This window comes from Octopus bimaculoides, chromosome 10, assembly GCF_046866305.1.
Source record: "Octopus bimaculoides isolate indiv1 chromosome 10, ASM4686630v1, whole genome shotgun sequence".
NCBI classification, from domain to species: Eukaryota; Metazoa; Mollusca; class Cephalopoda; order Octopoda; family Octopodidae; genus Octopus; species Octopus bimaculoides.
This window is the reverse complement of record NC_142937.1, coordinates 60,867,406-60,875,470: the sequence shown is the minus strand read 5'-3', so window position 1 is coordinate 60,875,470 and position 8,065 is coordinate 60,867,406. Positions and strand designations below refer to the sequence as shown.

At 36.7% G+C, this 8,065-nt stretch overlaps 1 long non-coding RNA gene across 1 annotated transcript in view; it reads left to right on the top strand.

Annotated features, from left to right (window-relative positions):
• Positions 1-226: 226 nt before the first annotated feature.
• The window catches only part of LOC128248866 (uncharacterized), a 29,531-nt gene continuing 21,692 nt past the window's right edge, over positions 227-8,065 (top strand). Inside the window, exon 1 of the long non-coding RNA XR_016243299.1 lies at positions 227-543. This is a non-coding gene — a long non-coding RNA (uncharacterized LOC128248866). The remainder of the gene's footprint in view (positions 544-8,065) is intronic.

Below are 8,065 nucleotides of genomic sequence, written 5' to 3'. Positions count from 1 at the left end.
CTGTGTTCCGAGACTTTCTCACTTCCTGAGCATTAAACTAATACATCTTTATTCGTCTTTTGTTTTTTGTAAATTCTCATTATATATATATATATATATATATATATATATATATATATATATATATATATATATATATATATATATATATATATATATATATATATATATATATATATATATATATATATATATATATATATAGGGAGAATTCACAAAAAAACAAAAGACGAAGGCAGGTGGTGCAGACAACAAACAGGTGTATTAGTTTAATGCTCAGGAAGTGAAAAAGTCTTTAATGTTTCGAGCCTACGCTCTTCCACAGAAAGAAACAGGGTGAGAAAATAACACAGAAAGAAACAGGGAGAGAAAATAACACAGAAAGAAACAGAGAGAGAAAATAAAAAATGTGTAGTGGCTAGCGATCTATCATGGCGAATGCCAATATAGGTAAATTCCACCTCAGTAAATTATTCTACCAAGGAAAATTCTACCGGGTAAATTTCACTATAGGTAAATTCCACCACAGTATATTCCACCATGGTAAGTTCCACCCATGGACAGATGTTATTTCAATTTCAATTATTATTGTTTCTTTTCGTTCATTTTCAAATATTGTAATATTGAGTTTATTGTTTTCTGTTTGGATTGGTATTATTACTGGGCTATCTACTAAAATCTTAACCTTTTCACTTGTTGTTACCTTTTCTATTTGCACATTTCTGATTATCTGGTTTTTTGATGTTATACTGTTGTAGTAGGTTTGCAAAGATTATTTTGGTTATCTCATCATGTCTCTCTTTATATTTCATGTGTGCTATTTTTCCACATTGTATTGCCATATGTTCGATATTTCCGTTGTGTTACAATATCTACGTGCCTTTTTTCTTCCATAGTAGTTGTTTTTGTCTTGTAAACACTGTATAATATTTTTATCTATCATTGAGTATTTGCTTTGTTTTATAAATTTCAATGAGTCATTTTTTGATATTGCTTCCTCATTCAGGTGTTTAAAGTATTCACCATATGTTTCTTGATGTGATTGTTCCTTAATTATTTTTATCCCTCGTATTTTTGTATTCATTGACATTATTGATATTTTTTTTATGCATTCTCTTTTTATTTCCATAATATTGTAACCCAAATAATAATGATAATGATAATAATAATAATAATAATGATAACAATAATAATAATAATAATAATATCAGAGATATGTGCATCTCTGATCACGAGCAGAAGTAGTGGCGGAGCATCACAGCCATGTGTTGAGAGGAATTGTTCGGGGTTTGGATAATTCACCTTTGGAAACATGGGTGTTTTGCTCAACATCCATAAACAAGGACCTTTTGAGCGGGGTGGGCTACTCAACCTAAAGAAAGTACTAACTGGGCCTCACCTGCAAGGTCATGCGCTGTTTATCTTGATATGAGATCACCATGTCACACACATGTGGTTGTGATGCATGTGCCTGGTGTATCCTTATCAGACGGGTAGTCATGATGGATATATTGGGCTTCGTATATTTTACCACAGTGTAACTTTGATGGCATGCACTGCGCTCTCACTGAATAATAATAATAATAATAATAATAATAATAATAATAATAATAATAATAATGATAATAATAATGATAATGATAATAATAATAATAATAATAATAATAATAATAATATTTGATAAAAATATAAATCATCTCATTTACATGGATGATTTAAAGCTCTTTGCAAAAAATGACCAACAACTCAAAGGCCTACTAGCGATTGTTAAACAATTCAGTGATGACATCAGGATGCAATTTGGCCTTGATAAATGTGCAAAAGCTATCTTTATCAAAGGAAAAATGACAAATACATCTAATGTGAACCTTGACCAGCAAAATGTCATAAAAGAGTTAGAACCAGCGGAGAGCTACAAATACCTAGGGGTAACTGAAGGGGACAATATCAAGCACTCAGTGATGAGGGAAAGGATCAGAAGAGAATGTTATCGCAGGGTGAGAGCAATACTGAAGACAGAGCTGAACGCGAGAAACAGGATCGAAGCGATCAATGCTCTAGCCATACCAGTCGTGACTTACAGTTTCAACATCGTTAACTGGTCAATTACTGAAATATGTAATGTTGACAGAAAAATACGAAAACTGTTGACAATGCATAGAATGCACCACCCTAAGGCAGATATAGAACGTCTTTATCTGCCAAGAAAAGAGGGAGGTCGAGGACTACTACAGCTGGCATTATCAATGAAGGTAACCACAATTGGCCTAGACACCTATATGAAAAACTCTGAGGACTGGATGCTAAAACTTGTCTTAAAATATGAAAGCAAGAAAGCATCTTACTCAGTAACAAAACAGGCAAAGGAATATCTAAGTGAATTCCAATTGCAACAAATTCAAGAATTAGACGAACTAGAAACACCTACAGAAAAAGCTAAGCGCTTGAAAACCCGTGCTAAAATTGCTGCCTTAGCTATTATGACTGAAAAATGGCATGGAAAACCTCTCAATGGCAAATACCCAAAGAGAGCGAATAATGCAGATATTGACAAAGCCCTTACCCACCAATGGTTAATGGCCTCTGGATTGAAATCAGAAACAGAGGGGTTTATCATAGCAGCCCAAGATCAATGCCTACCTACAAAGAACTACCAGGCCAACATATTAAAGAACGGCAGCTCCCCATTATGTCGTATATGCCAACAACAAAATGAGACCATCGATCATGTTGTCTCCATGTGCAGTCTGCTTGCGCCTACAGAGTATCTCAACAGGCATGATAGAGCTGCACAATATATTCACTGGGTAATATGCAAAAACCTGGACTTGCCCCATGATAAAAACTGGTGGGAACACAAACCACCCCCAGTACTTGAAAATGATCACATTGCACTCCTCTGGAACTTCACCATTCAAACTGACAGAAAGATAGACGCAAATAGGCCAGACATCATACTGAAAGACTTCAGACAAAAATCATGCCTCCTCATTGATATGACTGTCCCAATTGATATAAACGTATCTGTCAAGACCTACCAAAAACTGAGCAAATATAAAGATCTTGAAATAGAAATTAGCAAAATGTGGAATCTGAAGACGAAAACAATACCTATTGTCATAGGTGCCCTGGGAATGACAGCGAAACGGGCTGATTACTACCTAGCTCAGATACCAGGAAACCCCAAAATGGCTGAAGTCCAAAAGATAGTGCTCATGGGAACTGCCCATATCCTACGTAAAATACTGTCTATGTGATCTCAAATTTTAAAGCAAACATAATTTTCTTATGGTTTCTTAAACATTCACTTGAACAAAACTGTACAAATCCAAATATATGGTACCCTAGGCATAACACCTACATGAACTTCTAACTTGTTGTCTCTTGAGGTCTCTGGGTGAGACTTGGATCCAACTTGTACAAATGCAAAACAAAAGTCAAACATAAAATAATAATAATAATAATAATAATAATAATAATAATAATTGTGCCTTAGGTATAATAAAAAAAATATTCAGACAAATACATAACAAAAACACCAGGACTTACAAATATATATAACATACAGAAAATTGCACTACTGGGCACTGCACACATCCTACGCAAAACACTTTCAATACAGTAACCATAAGAGCATCACAGCAAACCACAGCACATACCCAAGGCGCACAGAGCTGCGCTCGGTAGTGAAGTGAAAGCACGTTATAAAAATAAAACTACTGAAAAATAATAATAATAATAATAATAATAATAATAATAATAATAATGATAAATTCATGTATGGTGAAATTTACCACAGTGGAATATACCGTGGGGGAATTTACCTATGGTGAAATTTACCTGGTGGAATTTTCCAGAGTGGAATTTACTGGTCACCATATATATCTATATATGTATGTATGCATGCATGCATGTATGTATGTATGTATGTATGTATGCATGTATGTATGTATGTATGTATGTATGTTTGTATGTATGCATGTATGTATGTTTGTATGTGTATATATCATCATCATCATCATTTAACATCCATTTTCTATGCTGGCATGGGTTGGATGGGTTGACAAGAGCTGACCAGCTGGAGAGCTGCATCAGGCTCCAGTTGTCCATTTTGGCATGATTTCTATAGCTAGCTGCTCTTCCTAATGCCAACCACTTTTTATATGCCTTCTATGTGGCATTGCCACAGGTGCTTTTCATGTGGAATTATATATAACAGGCTTTCATACAGTTTCCATCTACCAAATACATTCACAAAGCATTGGTCAGAAGGCACTTGCCTGAGATGCCATAGAGCGGAACTGAACCCAAAACCACATGCTTGCAATGTGAGCTTTTTAACCACTTAGCCTATTTGTGAAATATTCTTTGAGAAGAAAAACAGAATTTGCAGACATATAATTCTATTTTACTTTGCCGTGTTGTTGGAAACCTTCTCAGTTTTATCAAACATGGCAATTGTCTATGCAGCACTGGTTTGGCTATGTGGTAAGAAGTTTGCTTCCAAACCACATGGTTCCAGGTTCAGTCCTACTATATGACACCTTGGTCAAGTGTCTTCTACTATAACCTTGGACTGACCAATGTGACCAAATCCTTGTGAGTGGAAAGAAGCCTGTTGTATGTGTGTGTGTGTGTGTGTGTGTGTGTGTGTGTGTGTGTGTGTGTGTGTTTGTCTCTATGTTTGTCCCTCACTACTATTTGACAACCAACATTGGTGTGTTTATAACCTTGTGACTTAGCAGTTTGGCAAAAGAGACCAAAAGAAAAAATACCAGGCTTAAAAAAAGTAAGTATTGGGCTCATTTTATTTGACTGAAAATTCTTTAAAGTCGTGCTCCAGCATGGCCACAGTCTAAAGACTAAAACAAGTAAGTGATAAAAGATAAAAGACAGCCAATTGTCTGCCCCATTTTTAATACTCACTGACACCTCCCTGGCACCACCAAATAAAGGATGTCCTCTGACAGTGTTGACGTCATTGGAAATAAATCTCAAGTCATCTAGCAATGTTCTCTGTAATTTTCAAGTCAAAACTTATTTTTCTTCTGCTGCATACCATGAAACTGGAGCTAAATACCAACTCTCAGAAATCTTTCATGCTGCCTGGTCTGGGAATTGAACTCACTACCTCATGATTGTGAGCCTGACACTCTAATCACTGAATGCTTTCATGGACAAAGTACTGGAATATGTATATAAGCTGTGTGGTAACTAGAGCAAAGGGTTAAGACACCCTTTGGTCTTGAATGATCATGGGATTGCACCTAGAAAGTTATCTTCCGAGACACAAGTCTGGGCAAGGTTGTTTATGGAAAACAAACAGTCACCATGCATACCACACCACTGATGGTATCCAAGGGAAAGGCTAAGGCCAATACAGCTTGACACCAGTGATGCTGCAACTCATTTCTGCAACTGAGTGAACTGAAGCAGCATGAAATAAAGTGTCTTGCTTAAGCACACAACACACCGGTCGGTCCGGGACTCAAACTCACTACCTCATGATTGTGAGCCCAATGCTCTAACCACTTACCCGGGCACTTTCATGAGTGATGACTACATAACTCAATAATCTACACCCATCTACTACTTGACTTACTGTTTCCCTGAATACATACCTGCCAGTTCCATCACATCTTTACAACCTGTTTTGGTACTTTTATTCATCATTGTCATCATGATCATCATCATTTAACGTCCGGTGTCCAAGCTGGCATGGGTTGGACGGTTTGACTAGGGCTGTCAAGCTGGAAGGCTGTACCAGACTCTAGTCTGATTTGGCATGATTTCTATGGCTGGATGCTCTTCCTAACACCAACCACTTTAAGAGTTTAATTGGTGCTTTTACATACCACCGGCATGGATGCCATTTGCATGACACCAGTATCTGCCACGACTATGATTTCACTTGGCTTGACAGGTCTTCTTCTCAAGTGCAGCATAATGCCAAAGGTCTCAGTCATTTGTCATTGCCTCTGTGAGGCCCAACACTAGTGCAGAGTAGGGATTGGTATCAAGTGCTGATCAGGTGTATGAGAATCTCTCAAAATGAGACATCATATTTACATCTATCCAACAAAGAAATGGAAGTAGAAAATTTGCTTATGTTCTTTTAAAATAAAAAACTAGGAGCTTGACTGACCATTATCAGTTTGTGCCAGTCACATCAAGACCTCAATTGTTCTCAGACCCTGTACTGCTGATGCTGATTTCATTCAGAAAATCAGGGTAACTGCAGTAACTGGGGCCCATCTGAGAAATGATCCCTGCGAGGTGGGGTGGCTGTTACAGCAAGTGTTGCTGGTCATTCTCCAGTATTCCAAGTTTCAAGTAGTATTTCTGTATGAATTAGAATGTCATAGGGAAAATGTGTGTCTGAAACAATTTTCTGCAGTGACAGATGAAAAAGAGACATGAAAATGTTACTATGACAGTGTGTCTTCTGAAGGATATACATAGAATATTAAAAACCTGTTCTTAGTAGTATCAATAGGATGGTTAGTAGATTAAAAAAGAGAGAACTGCATGGAAAGTGGCATGTCTATCAGAGATTTGTGCTGATGTGTGAAAAATGTCAGGCTATGAGAGTACTATATGATTTACTAACTTTGTTAATCTATTAGAGTAACATGGTGTTATCACCAGTAACTGATATTGTTCTGTCATTGTACACTGATAAAAGAGTAGAGATGTACCGGAGAAGGACTGTTTGAAGCCTCTACAACTGCTCTTTGCAATGCATCATTTTTGATTTCAAAACGTTGATGATACTACTATAATTGTCATGGTGATTGACACTTGGCACTAGCTCATTGGTTCTAAACCATTTATTTATCTATGGAGCCCGTTTATAACTATTTTATTCTGGTGGACCCCCCATAACCATCTGATGGTTAAAAACTAATTTTAAAGATAATTCTTTCAAAATTCCTATTTTGTTTTGCACATAATCCCTTGTGTAGGCTCAACTATGTAAAATGTCAGAGAAAGAAACCTAGCTGTTTCTTGCAATAAATACATCTAAAGCAAAGTTTTTTCATGAATCCATAAGATAGCAATGTGGACCTGATTTACTATTTTGCATGTGTGGACCCCTAGAAAATTTTATATGGACCCCGCCAAGGGATCATATGGATCTCAGTTGAAAACCACTACACTAGTTGATTAACTTGTGATTTAACACTTTGCACTCCATCGGTTACAACAATGAGGGTTCCAGAGGATCCAATCGATGGAACAGCCTGTTCATGAAATTAACGTACACATGGCTGAGCACTCCACAGACATGCATACCCTTAATGTAGTTCTCAAGCAGATTCAGCATGACACATTGTGATAAAACTGACCCTTTGAAATACAGGTACGACTCATTTTTGCCAACTGAGTGAACTGGAACAATGTGAAATAAAGTGTCTTGCTCAAGGATACAACACACTGCCAGAATCAAACTCACAACCTTATGATCATGACCTGAATACTCTTACCACTAAGCCATGCACCTTCACTTAGTGATATGACTAACGCATGCCTTATATAAACTCTCAACAACTATCTCTGATGTGTGTACTGCAGTCTCTTCCTCTCTTTAATATCTTTACAAACCAAGGTTTGTAAAGAATTGTTAGTATATCAGGCAAAATGCAGAACCATCTTTAGGTTACGAGTTCAAATCCTGTCAAGGTTGACTTTGCCTTTCCTCCTTTCAGGATCCCTAAAATAAGTACCAGTTGAGCACTGGTATTGATGTAATTAACTTACCTCTTCCCCTGAATTTGCTGGCCTCATGACAAATTTCGAAACCAATATGCTTACAAACCATACAGAAACTAATTAAGTTAGCTGGTCCTTCTTGGAGCCATCTTCCACCATCTTATTTTCCCTCTTCATTCAACAACTTCTCATTTGTCACATCACTACACCTTTTTCTTATAAATATCACTAATGGCAAGCATACCTATATAGTTTCTAACATATTTCTCCACCAATGACATTCAAACACACTGCTTCAAACTATAAGATCATACTACCCAAGCATATTGCATAGAACTTTAGCAAACCTCCT